The sequence below is a fragment of the Rhyacophila brunnea genome, unplaced genomic scaffold, assembly GCF_057557595.1.
Source record: "Rhyacophila brunnea isolate RB1 unplaced genomic scaffold, BYU_Rbru_1.0 scaffold_6, whole genome shotgun sequence".
NCBI lineage: Eukaryota > Metazoa > Arthropoda > Insecta > Trichoptera > Rhyacophilidae > Rhyacophila > Rhyacophila brunnea.
This window is the reverse complement of record NW_028233276.1, coordinates 13504352-13523667: the sequence shown is the minus strand read 5'-3', so window position 1 is coordinate 13523667 and position 19316 is coordinate 13504352.

Genomic DNA, 19316 nt, shown 5'->3' with positions numbered 1-19316 from the left:
CTAATCCATGGAAACGTGCTCCACTTAAGTTTACCTTTACATTAATAATCTATGAAAGTTAAATTGGAATTTATATACAATTTCAATTTGTTTTATCAACATTTTGACAGACAATGCTGCCAATAGTGTTAATACCTTTGTAGTAGATTCCTACTTTATCGACTTCTTAATATTATGTATTTTTTCATCTAACCGATATTAAATGTCATTCTAAGCCAGTGGGTTACAGACGGTATTTTAATAATACTGTGCCCTAAAAGGCGGCGTTAGCGATCAATATTTGATAAAAAGTACATAAAACATCATTGATGTCGTTGACGACGCTGTAAAATAGGCATTGCAATAAAATGGCGGCAATAAAATGCTGTATCCGGTACGCCTTTTCTCGTAAATAAGTGTCGAAAGCAACTTTCACTATTAACAAAAGGGAGTTAGTGAGTATTGAGAAAATTGGCAGGGCCAACACCGCCAACATATTTTAAGACGATATACAAATGAAACAAGGCACCTGAACATAAGCACCAAAACAATTTAATTATATTTCTAAAATGCAGAAAGAAATAAGCATTTTGCCTGATTTTAGAGGGCATGTCAATCTTCAAATTGCAATTAAGTACTCCGTAACGTGATTTCGAGATTTACCAACTTTTGATGGTAACCCCACGATATTATATTTCTTTCTAAAGATATATTTATATTATATTTATGTGAATTTTAAGTATTTAAGTGGATATATGGTGAGTTTATCTTTCCATTTTAAACTCTGGCTGCGCCTCTCTGCTGGGAAATAGTCGACTTCTATCAGATTCTTAAGGTAAACTCTTGCTAGACCTGATCTTTGATATTTATACTATATGTATAAGTAGTGGATATTTGGGAACATGAAAGGAGCTTTTATAATGATTGTCGCTTTTTATTTAACACGTTTTATTATAATAAGATATTCCCTGGAAACGACAGCATACCTGCCTGTTTGGTTCTCAGATAGTTTGATGCTAATTCGTGTTTATTTTGATATCTTCATCTATCTGCACTACGGTGTCAAAGGCATGCATTTGTGAAAACAAATATTGAGATTGTAATTTAGATAATGCTAATGATACATAGGCTATTTCAAGATGTCAGCATGTCTGAGATACGGATGGTCTTTATTAGGAACCCAAGAGAAACAAAATCAGAGGCTACTGATGTGCTAGGATAAAGATATGAAGGTCGATGCTACCTCGAAGACTGAAGAGGAGCTACAGAGTATTGCATCAGTCAGATGAAAACAGTGTAGGAGGCTAGTAGTGTCCAATTCAAATCCTGCGTCTCAAAATTATCGTGATGTTTTTCAATGAGTATTTAAACCATAAGCATGGACATTAGAAAATAACTAATCTCCATCTCTTTAAAAAAAAACTGCGGAGAAAGATTTTCATGAGTTTTGTGTATAAGCGTCGGCCAATAGAGTCGTGGAACCCAGGTTCGAATCCTGAGTCTGGCAAGTACACAATATTATTCAATTTGTGTATGAGTCAGAGTATGGACCTAATAGGTTGAGCAAGTGGCTGACATCCATTTCTCGTAAAAACAAAATCTGTTAATACAAATTTTCACTCTGTAGAGGCCCAAATGATATTGAACATTATATTATTTAGAAAAACACTAACTGAGAGAGTATATCACAACCAATAGAAAAAACTTTTTTGAAAAAAGTAAGCCAACCGGTCGGGAATCGAACCCGGCATCTCCAACGGGTAAACGCCCCAAACTAGTCGCATTCAGCCATTATGCTACGGAAGACATACTAATGACGACAAATATTTAAGCTATTGGCTATTAAATACCTACCACTCAGCGCTCTTCGAAATCATGTTACTTCGGCAATCGATTTTTGTTTATTAAATCAAAAATAACTACCTACTTTGATTTAATAAACAAAAATCGATTGCCGAAGTAACATGATTTCGAAGAGCGCTGAGTGGTAGGTATTTAATAGCCAATAGCTTAAATATTTGTCGTCATTAGTATGTCTTCCGTAGCATAATGGCTGAATGCGACTAGTTTGGGGCGTTTACCCGTTGGAGATGCCGGGTTCGATTCCCGACCGGTTGGCTTACTTTTTTCAAAAAAGTTTTTTCTATTGGTTGTGATATACTCTCTCAGTTAGTGTTTTTCTAAATAATATAATGTTCAATAATCAGAATGATATATTCTTAAATCTTGTGAATTATTCGTTTGAATAAAAGAAATAGTTAATTCCAAATGATATTGTTTAAAGAAAAAAAAAATTTTTTGTTAGAATCAGCTCATTTATCACATCAGAAATCTGAACGTATTCCAACAGTGCTGGTTTTCTGTGAAGCAGATGATTTTATCACTTCATCAATAAGTATAATATGTGAAAATATTTAAAATATTCGTATCTTGATTCATAGCAATATCTCTTGGACTTCAATTCAAGCCTGTCAGCAAATCTGGGATTTGCGCACCTAAATTCGAAAATGCCTACCAATTCAAAGTTTATTGAATCTATACCTGGGACCTTTATTTTGCTGATTTCAATATTGGTTTCAAATATAAAACAAATATGAAAGCACAATAATTTTTATCTTGTTTCATTAATTTAATGTGACTGGCAGCCCTGTAGGGATTGTGGCAAGACCTCACTTTGGACCCCTCGTCTTTGTTTATTTCCAAAGCGTGCCGATGTCCTCGACTCAACTCAACCGGCCTATAAAACGCCATAACTAACCTAACCTTTCGGTCAGAGCGGTTCGCAAACACTTAGCGAGTATACCTCACTAGTGAAGAAGTGGATCTATTATGCAAAATGGTCTATCGGTCTATCCGTTTGACTTTTATTCAAGTGAGATTCTTGGGTTGAATTTTAATCAAGATTTGAATGTTCTTTTTGGACGCGTGACCCAAGACTGTAAAGTAAAACAAAAAATATAATATGTTCGTCTAGTATATACAATAATTTATACAGTTTTCACCAGACTCGATGTTTAGATTATTTATACTAATATTATTATTACACCCAGTGTTATTTTACTCAACCAATACCGAACAAACTACTACGTAGTTTTATTAGTCTTTATATCTAGAAGTAGACTATGTTTTTAGTATATCTATTCATAGTAATTTTTACAAATTACAAAATCAATATATTCACAACATGACGTGAAAAAATAAAGAAGTAGGTAATATTAAAACCAAAATAATTACAAGATAAAAATAACTATTTATATACTACGTTTTTAAATTTTCTGTTGAATTATTATGCTCAATAAGCTCAAACTTGTACTAACTAATAAAAGACAAACAAACAAATATTACTGAAATGTCATTTTGACATTTCATTTTGATTTCCATAGTAACGCACGTATATATTAATAATTTAGTTGCTAGGACCACCCCCTTAGCAACCAATAACAGTCTTTTACTTTTTACGGATTTTTCTGAAATAACTTTCCATACAATACAGAATTAACTGAAAATGAATTCAACTCTGCTTAAAGATGGCTAAAAGTATTAAAAGAATGCAATGGCATCGTGTTCTGATATATTCTAAAAGTTTCAAATATCTAGCTAGTCGGGAAGTTAGTCAAAAATCGATTGCAAGATTTGTACTGGACAAACAATCACCGGACAAACAAGAATACGAGCTAATAAAATCGTTGTTAAATTGGACTATTAATAGAAGGTAGGTATGCTATACGTTATTTCTACTATAACATTTGAAAAAATTTTGCAAGCGCATGAAGCATGGTTAAATTTATAAACTCCATAAATATTAATATCGATCAGTTGGCATTTTAATGTTCTTACATACGCAATGGCGGCCATTTTTTATATGCATTGTGACAACTTACTCTAGTGCTGTTATAAACGGGTTTACATAAATTTTACATGATTTTTCAACTACACGATAATGGCTACTTATCTGTTCATCATGGTGAATTATCTTTTTATACGCCCTGCAAATTTGCAAATAAGTGTCATAGCAGTTCTCTGCAAATTGCAAATGAACCAAATGAAGTCACTTATAGCTCACTTAATCAGTGGCTTTTTTTTTGCTTTAAAATGACTAAATACGAAAATTATAATGTAGGTAGGTACATGGAAGTACCCCGATTATTTTATAAAACAGAGTCTACCTAAACTCATCCTCACGTAGGTGGAATATATCAATATCCTAAGTGATTTGATTGAACAGAGTTATTGCTTTCCTTACCTTAATATTACATATATATGCTTATATAAATATATTCATATGATGACAGTCCAAAAAGAAAACCATTTTTTTCTACAAGAAAAATACATTAAAAACAAAATCACATAACTACACAAAATCATACAACAACCCACAGCGGAACCAGCAAGGCAACTGCCTCCTATTCGGTGTATGGCTGAAACTCTTCAGGGAAATGCATATTATACGTTTTATGAGTCTACCATGTCCTACATAGTCCGAATCTCACCACACTCGCAATGTGGACTAACCACACCGCATTCGGTTCAGATACACTATATTTGCGTGGAAGCCAAAGGCCAGGAAACTCGGCCAACAGATCCACGATTAAACGGGAGTTCCTCGCACCTGGTGCTAGCCAGTCACGTCGCTAGGTATCTTCCCGCTCTCTGTCTAAAACAGCTCCTCTCGTGCACTCCAAAAAGGATTCTTCGAGCGAAAATAATTCATCGATGTAGACGTTATGTCAGCATATAGCGGGAGTTGAAAGGCGAAACCCGGTTCGTAAAAAAATACTCAAAGGCCTTGTCCATGTGGCGCGTTTTGGATCGCGCGCATTCCAGGTACATGTGACCTCATTGAGCCGTCCACAAGCACTTGCTCCGTGATGACTGTCGCGCGCGGTCAAGATACGGGTGACCTCATTGAGGTGTTCATATGCACTCGCAACGGATGGCGAAAAGACATGCGCCACGTGGACGTGGCCAAATGGAATAGTACAATACTTAAATCCATTAGAAATATAAAATAAAGTTCAAAATATTTTTACTTTATAACAAAAACTAAGACTAACTATTATTTCAGAAAAATCTGTTAAGAGTAAAAGACTAGTATTGGTTGCTAAGGCGGTGGTCCTAGCAACTAAATTATTAATATATACGTGCGTTACTATGGAAATCAAAATGAAATGTCAAAATGACATTTCAATGTTGTTTTTTATTTACTTCATATCAAGTACAAGTTTGAGCATATTGAGCATAATAATTCAACAGAAAATTTAAAAACGTTGTATATAAAAAGTGATTTTTATTTTGTAATTATTTAAGTCTATTAATGATTCTTAAATAATTATTTTTATTTTTAACTACCCACATATTATTTATTTTATTATCTGAGCGATGTCGTACTGCACCTATCAATAATAATGACGGTTTTTTTTTTACTTCGAATCTACATTCTCTTTTGAACGTCGTTTTAAAATTCCGTAAGGAAATAGGTAAGTGGATATATATTTATATCTCGAAACAGCAGATACAAATTACATTATACGGATACGTTTTATTGAAGGGGAATTTTCCGAGTCATTGGGTGCTTGTTTCATTTTTCCGTATTGTAAAGTGTGCCATCAATCTCTTTGCTTTGAAGTCGTCTCCTTTTCCTCTTCTTCTTTGACCTTTTATTTACTTTTAAGTAAGAGAAGTGGAGCAATCCATTTTACGCGCTATTGGATTGAATGCCTCGCTTCCGTTTCCCTTGCCAGGTCTCTGTTTCTGCTGATGCGGTACTAATTGTTATTTTTATTTGCCGGGAAACCGAGGAAGACCTTGAATTGTTTCTGTTAAAAAAAAAATACTCCGTTATTTTGCCACTGTACATAGTAGGGTTTGCAATCCGGACGCATGTTTCAATACCGGGATTCCAGAAAGCATAATGAGTTTCACGCAACAACAAAAAATAACCATTTTAACAATTAAAAACGACCTGATTTTTCAACTTTGCTCACAAAGTCATGTCCTGCAATACTCAACGAATTCCGTACTAATCGATTTCAATGCATAAGACAACGGCCTCTTGTGTAAGAGTCTATCGGTTAAGTGAGATAAACAGACACCACGATTTTAAAAATAAGTAAGAAAAAAAAATATAAATAAAGTATCACTCTCGCTTCTAAGCAGACCATCAGGACTATTCTAAGTAGTTAACATGCTTCCGTTAATTGTATTGTTCCAGAATATCACTCGGATCAATTCCATAACCATGGCGGTTATCTATAATAATTATTAACATACGGCACTGCGTCTTACTTGATTCCAAATGCATCTGATTTAGAATCTCCAATTGCAAAATCAAATATGACGTATTTAGTAAAAATATTTCGCAGTAGGTACTATTCAACGACATCTACAGGTTGCTATTAACGCGGTCATAACCGGCCGTGATAAAAACATCACTCCTGACAGTTAATTTCCCGAGAAAATTTTATTAATTGCCTGAATACGACCTTTTTATTGATTTTGTAGTTTAAGTGATAATGGTAATATATCGCTTTTTACGGAATGGAAGTTATAAATTAACATTTTTTTGACAATTAAAATCTATTGGCCATCTGCTAATCGCATTGGATCAAACATAAGTAAAAAAAACAGCATGAGGTTTTTACCAGCCGGCAGATCGAGCCAGCAATCTATGGTATCAGAGACAGCTGCTCTTTCAACTAGACCGCCGTCGCGTCGGTGCAAAAGTGCAGATATAAATAATATAATATCTATTCGTGACATCTCGGAATACCATTATTTTTTTTATCCGGGATTTTACCATTTATTGATAATGATACCAGTATGGAAGCCCTACCACATAGAAAGCTTAGGATTGTTTCAAATAAATCACTTTTTTAACAGAACACCATTTGTCTAACTTAAACCTTGCTGTGAAAACAAAAACTATTTTTAACTGGCTTTTTAGTATAATCAACCGAAGTTTATGTAGTATTTTATTCAAATAATTTAATAAAGATCTGGATTGATTTTATCAGGTTAAAAATACATTATCATCTCGAAACCGGTCCTGATTTTGATGTAATTTTACAATTGAGTTTCCATAATAATATAATAAATTATTATACTCATATTTTAAATACTCACCATATCTACTCATATATGTTTGGAAAACCTCTGGCTATCCAGTGGTGTAGCGCTCTTTTTTTTAATACTATTACTATCCCCTTGTTTCGTATTTCGACCGATAGGTACAGACAATTTCATAACACCAATTAATAACAAAATAATTATAAGATAAAAAGAACTTTTTATATACCACGTTTTTAAATTTTCTGTTGAATCATATAAACTTGACAATTCTATATATTATTAATTTAGGACTTGTCGGTTAATTTAGGACTTGTTGGCAATTGTCAAAATATCATTTTTTTGCTATTTTGCAACTAACAAACAAATATAGAATACTGAAATGTCATTTTGATTACCATAGTAACGCACGTATATATTAATAATTTAGTTGCTAGGACCACCCTTTTAGCAACCAATAATAGTGGATTGGATTACGGATTTCTTCCGAAATAACTTTTCATACAAAACAGAATTAACTGAAAATGAATTCAATTCAACTTAAAGATGACTAAAAGTATTAAAAGAATGCATTGGTATCGTGTTCTGATATATTCTAAAAGTTTCAAATGTCTAGCTAGTCGGGAAGTTAGTTAAAAATCTATTGCGAGATTTGTACTGGATAAACAACCACCGGACAAACAAGAATACGAGCTAAGAAAAACGTGGTAAAAATCGAAACGACCGGATTTTTAAAATCGATGTAAAATTGACAATAATTTTATTCCATTAGTATTCACTTTGGAATTGGACTGACTAATAATTGGTTTTCTTGCATATTTTTACATAGGTATAGGTAGAAGTATTTAGGTGGTCGATTAATTTAAAGTAAAAAATAACAACGACATAATTTTATATTATAATCACGTGATTCAAAAGTGTGTTACATTATATATTATCTGAAGTCTTTATAAAGTTTCCGACAAGCTTATTTTAGAGCGCATCCAGAAGAAATTTCTTCGATGTCTTCATTCTAAGACGTATAATTATTTTCCTTTCAATAATTTGTCAAACAATTACTTTCCGACTGCCTTTCTACAGGACATGCTCACTTTTCACTCTCTCGAATCTCGTAGGTGACTTTTGCTCTTGAGACATTGTTTCCTGCAATCACAAGAGATGGTTTCAAATCCTGGCGTCATAAAAAATTTTAACTTATATGCGCCTATCAATTACCTTAGTGGTTGTTATCATGACCTATTTTGGGTCAGAACCGTTTCTTCGTTTCAAGTCTATCAGGCATTATTAACTAGGGTTACAGGACTAGCCAATGCGCTCCCCAAAAACACCCATTTTTAGTGATGTGGACAACCGCTGGAAAAATTCAAGTAAGTGGTATTGTAGAAACAGGGACCGACAAAAGTGGATGGAGCTATGATAAGCCTTTGTCCAGCAGTGGATCGCCGCTGGCGACGATTTTGATCAGTAATGGGAAATAAATAATATGTTTTATTATAATATATCGTACGTACGAATGCAATAATTCATTGGTATCTTTAGGATATAAGACCAGTGACGTCCCTATGCAAAATGTCGCCACATTTTTTATACAATATTTTTTATCATCCTTTCATGACTCCAATATCTAAGAAATGTGTTGTATGGATACATTACTAACATAATATAATATAAGTACCACTAAATCTCATTTAAATGTCATACTTTTTTAGTCATATAGTCATAGGTTTTAGATACATTTAAATATACACCTGACAACTTTCAAAACTCGCGAATGACTGCCAAAAATATTTGGATAAATTAATTTGGTCAGTACCTACCTATAATTCAAATAATTCGCAAATGTGCACGTGGCATTGCTAGTCATGAAGGATGTGACGTCCGAGGACAACGGAAGTAAACTAGACATCGCGAACCCGACAAAAAAAAATCAGGTCTGTTAAACCTTTTATGTTAATTAATACATTTTGTTTCCAACCAGTGACTCAATCTTTTAATGGAAAGATATTTCCGTTATTACTAAGTTTAGATACAAATATTTTCTAAATACACCTAATGATTCTCCTCGATTTGACGCCCTTCGAGTAACTGCCGCCCCCAAGCGACGCTCAATTTGCCTACCCCCACGGGACGTCACTGTATAAGACCGAAGGGATGCCCCAAAATATGTTGGATTGACGTCATATAAAATTTCGGCAGAATTACGTGAAGCGAAGAGAAGAATTGTGGTAGGTACCTTAAGTAAATAAATCTTTATTCGGTAATGGATTGAAACAGGCTGATGATAATGATAATATGGTTATAATCGATTCTCGCAAATAAAACCCTAATTAATATTTTACATAATACCTACTTGCCTATTGTTTATATGCTACATCTGGAATCAAATATTTAGACCTTAACAATGATTTTGTGTAATTTGTACTAACGTATTATATAATTCAGAGATACAACAAAGAATATTTTGCACGAAGGACTAATTTGGGATGTTTTGCGGGACGCTTTGAAAGGATTTTAAGCACCGAACATTATGACAAAATGTAATATTGTCAACGAACGCTTGCAATGTGTCCCAGAACGCTATGACTAATGGAGAGTGTAATCCATAAGAAGAATAAGGGAAACGCCATAGTAGTGACATTTTGACGTGGGGTCTCTGCTCTATGGCATTTGACGTAATCGGTTCGTCTATTTATCTCCTTAGCAATAGTGTTCATCCCCATGATGTCACGTCACACAAATCGTGCATCGATTAAAGGGGGACGCTAGACTGTTTTGGTGTGACATCTACGATATTTTGCGAAACAATTATCGGCTTGTTTATTTATCTGCATAGTTACGAAGATACACGAGACAAGGATTACGTTAAGCTTAAGCGTTAAGGGGTCGGCAAACTATGGCTTGCGTGTCTATGTGACTCTTTGGCTGGCGTGCGAGATTCTACAGAAATATCGAATGTGAAAATAAAACTACGATGCTGAGGAGGTATGGTTAGGCCAATTAGGGCGGCCTAATATAACAAGAAGTCCTACCCACCTGATATCATTATCCTTGCCAGGCTGACTATTATCAGCTTAGTCATTCATCAACCATGTACCTAGCCGCAACCAACCCCCCCCCCCCCCATCATCCGAATCATTCCGTCAAATTTACAGTCCACTGAACAGTGCCTTATATTATTGCAAATGTTGTGGAGGACATCTTCGTTATTTTTATGAGTGCAGCTCAACCGGATATTTACCGACCTTCTTTTGAAATTGGCACGATAATAAGAAGATTATATCGGTGATATGAGGATAAAAGCAGTTTCTGAAAAGAGAATACATAAAAGATTTTTATTTAACTTCTGGATACATCATTTAATGATGTGTATAATATTAAAAGCTATATCATCAGCCAGTAAATCGTAAACAGAGTAGGTAAATCAATTCAACATAAAGGGTAGATAAATATTTAATATATATATAATTTACATTATAGTGAACTGAAATGCATGGTTATCCTTTACAATAGTTTTAAGTAATCATTGGTTTATTTTTATAGCCCTCAAAACAAATTTTAACCATTGTGTTGCCACTCACATCTTTCTCTACTGTCTCCAAAGTTTCCTGTACCTTAAGAGACCGAGCCAAGAAGTTTTGACTATAGCAAGAAGGAATCACATAAAATCGTATAGTATTTATTACATTCGACAACATTTCAAACAAGACATTAATCTTTTCTTTGTTTACAATTCTTTTTTTAATTGTTAGCTTTCGCCGTTTTGCTTTGATTACTCACAAATCTACTATTTATTATTTGCAAAGTTTGTGATTGGTCTCTAAAAACGCCAACATCGAACAGTAAATATGTATATTATGTGATGGATGAAGGCCCATCCAAATCATCTTCAAATCTCCTTAAGAGCCAAAAGCATAGTCATACTTAACTGCTTTAGCGACCTTGAGCAACGTTTAACTTTACACAACTAAAATTGGCGACTTGTTTATTATAAGTTTAGTAATCTTATTCAAACTAACCTATGTTGACCTCTTTGCATACAGTCACAAGTCTGTATTTAACGTTGGCTTATTCGAGTACCCGTAAGTATTTGTTTTGCAGATCTATCAGACCTCGACTGACACGAAATAATACTATTACTAATACTAAATTATGTATGATTTAATTGCATAATTTTAGATATGTTATAGGTAGACGACTATTTTTTGACTATTATCTATTATGGCTTGGTTTTGCAGGGTTTCATTGAATAACTAACCAACATCATCTCTACATTGTAGTATTATTTCAATGAAAATACATACGTATGACTGACAATGTTTAGTGTGCACTATTTATGGCAGATCTTAACAGCCTACCTCAACCCTTCGCCACCGATAACTACAATAATATTACTTGTAAATTTTCTAAGTTAAATAAGTGTGTAACTCAAAACACCTGTCAAACCTCTCTACTACATTAATCAAAATAAAGATATAAGATAGAGATTAAGATTGTGTTATTAAAAAGAAGAAATTCAAATATTTAACAGTGTCTACGCCAACGTAGAGCCTAGCGTAGCAGAGCTCTACGGATAAAATTACGTCTGCCGTGATGCGTACAAGATAATAGTCCGTGGCAATGTATTCCCGTAATGACACTTTTGTGTGGCGAGACTTAAAAGGATTCAACTTCTACATGGTCTCCAGTTGAAATTCAATGACCGGTTTCAAATTTTACTTTGCATTAATTAGACTCTTCAAAAGCTTGCGCCCGACTAATTATGACACCAATTAATTCTGCAACCTGGAAGCCCAAGAATATCGCAGCGTTTTATTTAAAAAATGTACTTTTAAGTCGTTTAGTTCCATTTTGCAATCAGTTTTTTTTTTCTCTCAAGGTGCAAAGGAGGTTTTCAAATATATTGTGTTCTATTTACTACACTCGGTTTACTTCCTTCTGATTATATATTATTCAAATCCAAATTTTACATAATATAATGAATATGACAAATTATAAATTTAAAGCGTTCATGGCATAAAATAAAAATACAGGATAATATGAGTGAATTTTAAAAAAACTTTTAAAACAAACACATAAACTCACGCTCAAGTAATTAGAATATATCAATATCCAAAGCAATTTGGTTGAACACACTTAATGCCCTCCCAATTGGAATTACTACTAGCAGGTTAGTTCTGCATCTTGGAAGAATAAATAACCGATACTTTCGATTACTAAGATTTCTACTTAATCAGAGACACACGAGTCAATAATAATTTTACTTGATGCATATGATCGGGATAATTGTTCCAAAAACATGCCAAAGCAAAACTTTATAAATTTTAAATTTCTCGCCATTCCACTAAATCGTTCACAACTAAATATGTACTCATAAAAATTAAATGTATTTACAACGAGTAGTCCAACCAATCCATTTCATTTAAGAATTGGGTCAATTATGTCACAATTCAATTCAGATGAGATACTGAATACTGACTTTATTAATCTTGTAATAATACAAAAAGAACTTTATGTATGAGCTCTGAATCTATCCATTGCCTTTGGTGTAGCATTTTAGTTGTTTTTTTTTATAAAATTAATACTATCAATTGAGGATCCTTGATAAAAATTTAAATTATAATCAATAAGTGTGTTGCCCAAGATGGTCGAGCGGTAACGTGTCGGCTTAAATGTCATGTTTCCCATGTTCGAATCTTGGGTCTAGCAAATATACGTATTGTTTTTCAATTTGTGTTTGAGTATGAGCCTAATTGGTTGAGCAAGTGGCTAACATCCATTTCTCGTTAAAAAAATGTTAATACAACCTTCACTTTGTGGAGGTCCATGTGATCCTCTTAGGATCGAACATGGTGAAGTAAGTAATTAAGATACAAATACATCTCGGCTGGCGAGATCTACATAGTCGAACCTTTCACGGTCAGTCGGCATTTATTACGTTGGAAATACTCAATGTTTTATCCAAGCCATCTTATGTCCTCGATCGGGAAAGATATTTTGTCTGACTACTGACATCCTGGCTTCTAAAATTTAAGTTTATGTATAACCGCGTAAAATAATGTCTATAATCATTTTTCCTGTTGGCATATAAATCTAGGCGTAATTAAAAAAACGTAGTGACCATGTGGGAACCTATATTTTATTTCAAATACACTATTTCCTCGAAATCAAATCATGGTTATTTATTTATTTTATTTTATTTTATTTTATTTGGGAAACCTCACAGTCGACATTGCAAGTACATATTACAACATTTTACATAATATACAAGGACCAATAATGGGTTTCCACATTTATTATTACATTTATATTAAATTAAAACAAAGTGAGAGAGAAGAAACAACATTAAAATAAGTATATAATATAAGGTAGGTGTTTACATGCGTGTGTATATGTGGGTGAGAGTGCGTGGGAGTAGGTTTTAGAATTTATTGCGGTAGTGTGAAGTTAGTTTTGTATGTTTTATCACAAATCGTTTCTGTGTGCATGTGAATGAATAGATCCATCGTGTTCATAACATAGTATGTAAGTACAATCTTTTATAAGCAATAAACTGTACATAGATTATGAACAAAGAAAATTGACTTGCATAGAGTCATAACTCACATATTCCAAAAACTGAGTTTTGAGATAATCTCTGAGTATTTGAGTAATTGAGTATTAAACTCGCTTGACTATTATTGAGTAAGTGAGTTTATTGACAGTATTTTTTTAAATGTATATATAAAACTCCTAATGCTGCAGACACACAGCACACTATGAGAAATAGAGCTCCCTGATTGGTTAGAAAGGCCTTCATTATTCATTGAAAAATGTGAGTTATGACACCAATAGTCAACTTTGTCAACCATTTTAACATGGTTTAAAGTGACTTTTGAAAGCCAACTATTTTTCTTTATGTAGATTAATGCATTTAGAATCACTCGGTATATTTAACTCAAAAATGATAAAGTTGCAAAATGTGAGTTATATCTCTAGGCGACTCAATTATTATACTATTATTAGGGATTGCAATACCGGTATTTTAAAACCGATATTCAATTATTTATCGATAACGAAATACCGCTTTCTCAAATCCAATATACCGGTATTTTCGGTATTAAGAAAGCATAGACATTTATGTTTTTCGAAATTAAAAATAATGTTATTTTGATATTACTTACTATTATATTGTATATTAAATTTAATGTATAAGTTTTATGCTGTCAAAATGCATATAATATTATGTTGACTGAAACTAACAAATTAAGGTTAAATAATATTAAAACAAAATCCCTCAAATATACTCATAGAATAATAATTGTCGCGATGAATTAACATATTTCGAAAAAAATAACATTCGTGGCTAATATTTCCAATTATTTTATAACTATTGTTCCAACGTTGATAGTACATAATATATCTAACAAACGTTTAATTTCAGAGAGATTTTCCTATACCCGGAGCAGTTGTAAAATATTATGATCTATGCATATTTACAAAGGTGCTTTAGGTTGCTATAAAATAGTTTTTTAAATAGATTTTAATAGTCATATTATTTATTAATAAGTACTTATTTTTTCTATAATTTTTTGACGAATACCGGTATTAATACTGGTATTGAATAAGAAATACCGAAATACCGGTGTTAATATATTCATTCGGTATTGCAATCCCTAAATATTATGTATACAGCTTGGATAGGCTTTCTTTTAAAATAAGTAAGTAGGTAGTTAAGTATTTTGCTTTTTACGTTGAGTATAAAAGATACGTTTTACTATTATTACACAGTTCCTGAGATGTCGTCAGAGAACAGTCTAGTATGCAGAATCACTTATGCATTGTAACTTACGAACACGTGCCTTACGAATTTAGTATTCTGTCGTTGCATATTCATGATTGGGCTTAAGAAACTTGCGATTGTATACTTTACAACCGTATATAAGCGAATCTGTCGAAAGTTTACAGTCAAGTTTATTGTATGAGACTACCCTTAAAATTGATATCGAGCCAAAATTGATATTGCGATCGAGAAATAAAATCAAACTTTTCTACAGAGTTAAGTAGTACTATATTATATTAAATAGTAAAAGTAAAACCACAATAATTATTATTGATAACATATTTTAATAGTTCTTAGAAATAAATAATTACAAGATAAAAAGAACTTTTTGTGTACCACATTTTTAAATTTTCTGTTGAATCATATAAACTTGACAATTCTATGTTTTAAAAATTTATTACAAATAAGGCAATTGTCAACAAATCATTTTTTGCTATTTTGCAACAAACAAACAAACAAATGTAGAATACTGAAATGTTATTTTGATTTCCATAGTAACGCACGTATATATTAATAATTTAGTTGCTAGGACCACCCTCTTAGCAACCAATAATAGTGGATTGGATTACGGATCTCTTCCGAAATAACTTTTCATACAAAACAGAATTTACTGAAAATTAATTCAATTCTACTTAAAGATGGCTAAAAGTATTAAAAGAATGCATTGGCATCGTGTTCTGATATATTTTAAAAGTTTCAAATGTCTAACTAGTCGGGAAGTTAATTAAAAATCGATTGCAACATTTGTACTGGTTAAACAACCACCTGACAAACAAGAATACGAGCTAAGAAAATGGAAACTTTGCTGGTTGCAATAACTTTTTATTATTATATTTTAAATTTCTGTAATCAATATGTAACTGTTTTCCTTAATAAATAAAATAAAATAATATTAAATAAAAAATTAAATAAAAAAAAAACTTGGTAAAAAAATAGTCTGCATTATTAATGTCATGGTATAATATTTGTCATGGGTCATGGCAAATATTATTAAAAACATTAATCACAGTGTTAACCTTGCTATGAATGAACTGTAATACAAAACAACATGCTGCTTATTAAATAAAAATCATAAACAACCTTCGCTTTTAAATATAAAATTTCCGTTTGCATAGAAAAGGGTTTGTACAACATTTTTGTTTTTTTTTTCTACGTAATTGTTAGACGTATGTACAATTTTATTGCCTCAGAAAGAATACATTAATCTTTCTGAGTCATTTCAGACTGAATTGAACAAACACACATACAATACCTTCTAAACGTTCTAACCAAACAGTCATCATACTGTCATAATAGTATACGTTCTTTATAATATAATTCGTTATTTGCGAATTATGTAAGAGAAATCTCTGGGATTTACATAAATGCAAAATTTACACAGTCCGTTCCTTTGAAATTGAAACAAAACTGTACCCGATCGGTGAAGATAATGAAACAGAGGAAAATTGGCGGCAGGGCACCCGCATTCAATTTGGTCATCAAAGGGGATACATAGCATTAAAATTAACGACGGCCTTTAACATGGATGAACGCCCCCGCCCCACACTTCGTCAATATTGAAGGTTTTTTGGAAAATTCTGAAACCGGATTTTTGAACCTCACAACTAATAGTAAGCAGGTCGCACATATGTGTAAAATGTACATTGAACGAGGCAGCTGAACTTATGAGCGGTTAAAAATCTGTTTTTGTTTTTATTAACTATATTAAGTATTAAACTTTACCAACTTTGTCCGTTACAGAGATAATATATCCTCCCGAACAAAAGCCACTAAACGACTACCCACTGCAAATGTAAAATGCATGTTTGAGTGAAACATTATAATTCTTACTCATTTAAAATAAATGGTTTGAGCGCATCTATTCTATACACAATACTGCTATCGGCCACTATCGGTAGCTATCGAGGATAGTTTTCACATTTTTATATCGAAGTATTAGCACTTATTGTAACAATCACAATTAGTTAATTGTAATTATCTCCACCTCTCTTGGCTGTGCTAAATTTTAGAGCGAGATAGACAGTTTTGACTGTTTAGACGGCTAACTTATCGTAACAATCATAATACTTCAATACAAACATAAATGATAAACTACCCTCGTTAACCGCCGATAGCGGCAGATAGTAGTCTAGTGTATAGAATAGATGTGCAGGTATGCATATCAACTAAACTAATGTATGATATCCCAGATAGTATGAGACAGGAACCAGACCAAGACGTACTTATTTTAGTTTGCAACGCTTTATGTTTATGTTTTTTTTTACTTTTCGTGTGTTTTTTTTAATAAGCATAAAATCGTTGTTGCACAGAAGTGGGCGAAGTGGCCAAGTACTTCAGGGCAGCCTTGCAAATGTATCCACAAGCTCAGAGAATTTAACCATAATTTAAAGTATTGATGGTTAGAATATTGAGTTGCGAATCCTCCCATATATATTTTATTCATACAACTATATAAAATCAACAAAATAGATATCAATTATCAAAACAAATCAAATTAAGATTAAAGTACATAAAAATATCATAACATATAAATAACAGTCTAATAATACATATTATATAATTATGTCATAAATTGAATGTAACTTTAATTATTAAAATACACGTAATTAACAAAGCTACCAGCTGCTGTGTTAGTAAATAACGACCTTTAAATTGAGTAAGTTAAGTTTATTATCCTTGCTTAGGGTGGGGTCTTTTATATATTTGATTCGTCTCTATTGACTTATATGTGTATCTTTTTTCAGTCATTCCCCCATGACAGAGGATCGTAACCACCCTGAAATATAGTATCTTCTGAGCGACTAAGACTTTCTACTTCTCACGCGCATCTGCTGCTTCTCTCAGGGTAGGGTGATAGCTGCTCCTAATATGCTCCTTCACTTGGTCACTCCAGTGCATCGATGCTCTTAAGCTGCTTCGCCTTTCCTGGAGGCTACCCAAAACTACTAGTCTAAACTCCAGATCATAGATAATATACATACAAATTATCTGGTCCGCATCCGACAATATGTCAAAAAAAACTTCATAATGCGTCTCAGACACACTGTTGTTCCTGTATAAGGAATCTCCGGATGATTGAATGCTGCAAATAAACCAGTCAAAAACTAAGTATATGGTCAGCACACGCGATCAGGTACCGCTGCAGAATATAGACATAGGACAGCATGCATATGAAAGGGTGGACACGTTCAAGTATCTCGGATCTAGCCTAAATACCCAAAATAAGACAGCAGAGGAGATAAAAATCCGCCTTATCTCCGGGAATAAATGCTGGCATGCCTGCAAGCGACTGGTGGGGTCGAAAATTCTAGGCCGAAGAAGTAAACTTCTAATATATAAAACAATTATAAAGCCAGTGGTCACTTATGGCTGTGAGACTTCGACTTTGAGTGCTTAACTCAAAACAAGGAAAATAAATTAGCTGTCTTCTAGCGCAAAATACTCGGAAAAATCTTTGGACCCACGCTGGAAAATGGGAACTACAGAATAAAAATGAACCACGAGTTGGAAGAGCTGATTGAACAGCAAACAATCATAAGATACTGAAAGTCCCAAAGACTATGATGGGCGGGACATGTGGAGAGAATGCCTGAAGTTAGAGCGGCAAGGATCATGACGAAGTGGCTACCCCAACGGAAGAGACCCAGAGGGCGTCCAAGAAAGAGATGGGCTGACGCCATATAAGTGGACTGGCTTCATATAGGAAGATCCGGTAACTGGAGAAGTGTGGCGAGAGAGCGGAATGAGTGGAGAGCGGTTGTGGAGGAGGCCAAATACCACCCTGGGATGTAGCGCCGTGGAAGAAGAAGGATGATTGACTGATTCGTTTTGTGTTCTGTTCATGAAATACTAATTATTCGGCGCCAATACTGTATTTTGAAGGCATATATTGCCTTTCGCTCCCTGGCCAACAGGTTTATGACTCAACACCATACAAAATATGTAAACCACTAATATTTGCACTAGCTAGCGTGTGTGTATGTTTCAATATTAAGTTACTATGTGTATTCGTATGTCAATAAATATGTTGTTCTGTAAAGTTTTTTTTTGCCAATTAGAATGTTCGTTAGGACCACTGTTTTACTATAATATAGAATAGTCATTTAGCTAAATTCATACGGGTTTTATGCGTGCACATTTTCTGATAGCATTCATAACCATTCATTGAAAGGAATATTGTTATTAAACGGTATGCAATCAATAAAGTATTGCCTGATTAGTATGGGGTGATTTTCATCCAATGAGATTTTATATCGGATTTTTCCACTCTAAGTGTAGGTAATGTACGATTTTCGTTTGTATGAACGTCTTCATGAGCACAGCGAAAAAATCAAACTTACTTTGGTTAGGACAAAATCGGCCTCGGATTTATATTAATATGTTGTAGAATAACTACAGATAAAACATGTAACTAAACATTTAAAGTATTTGTTATTTTTAAAAACATGTCATT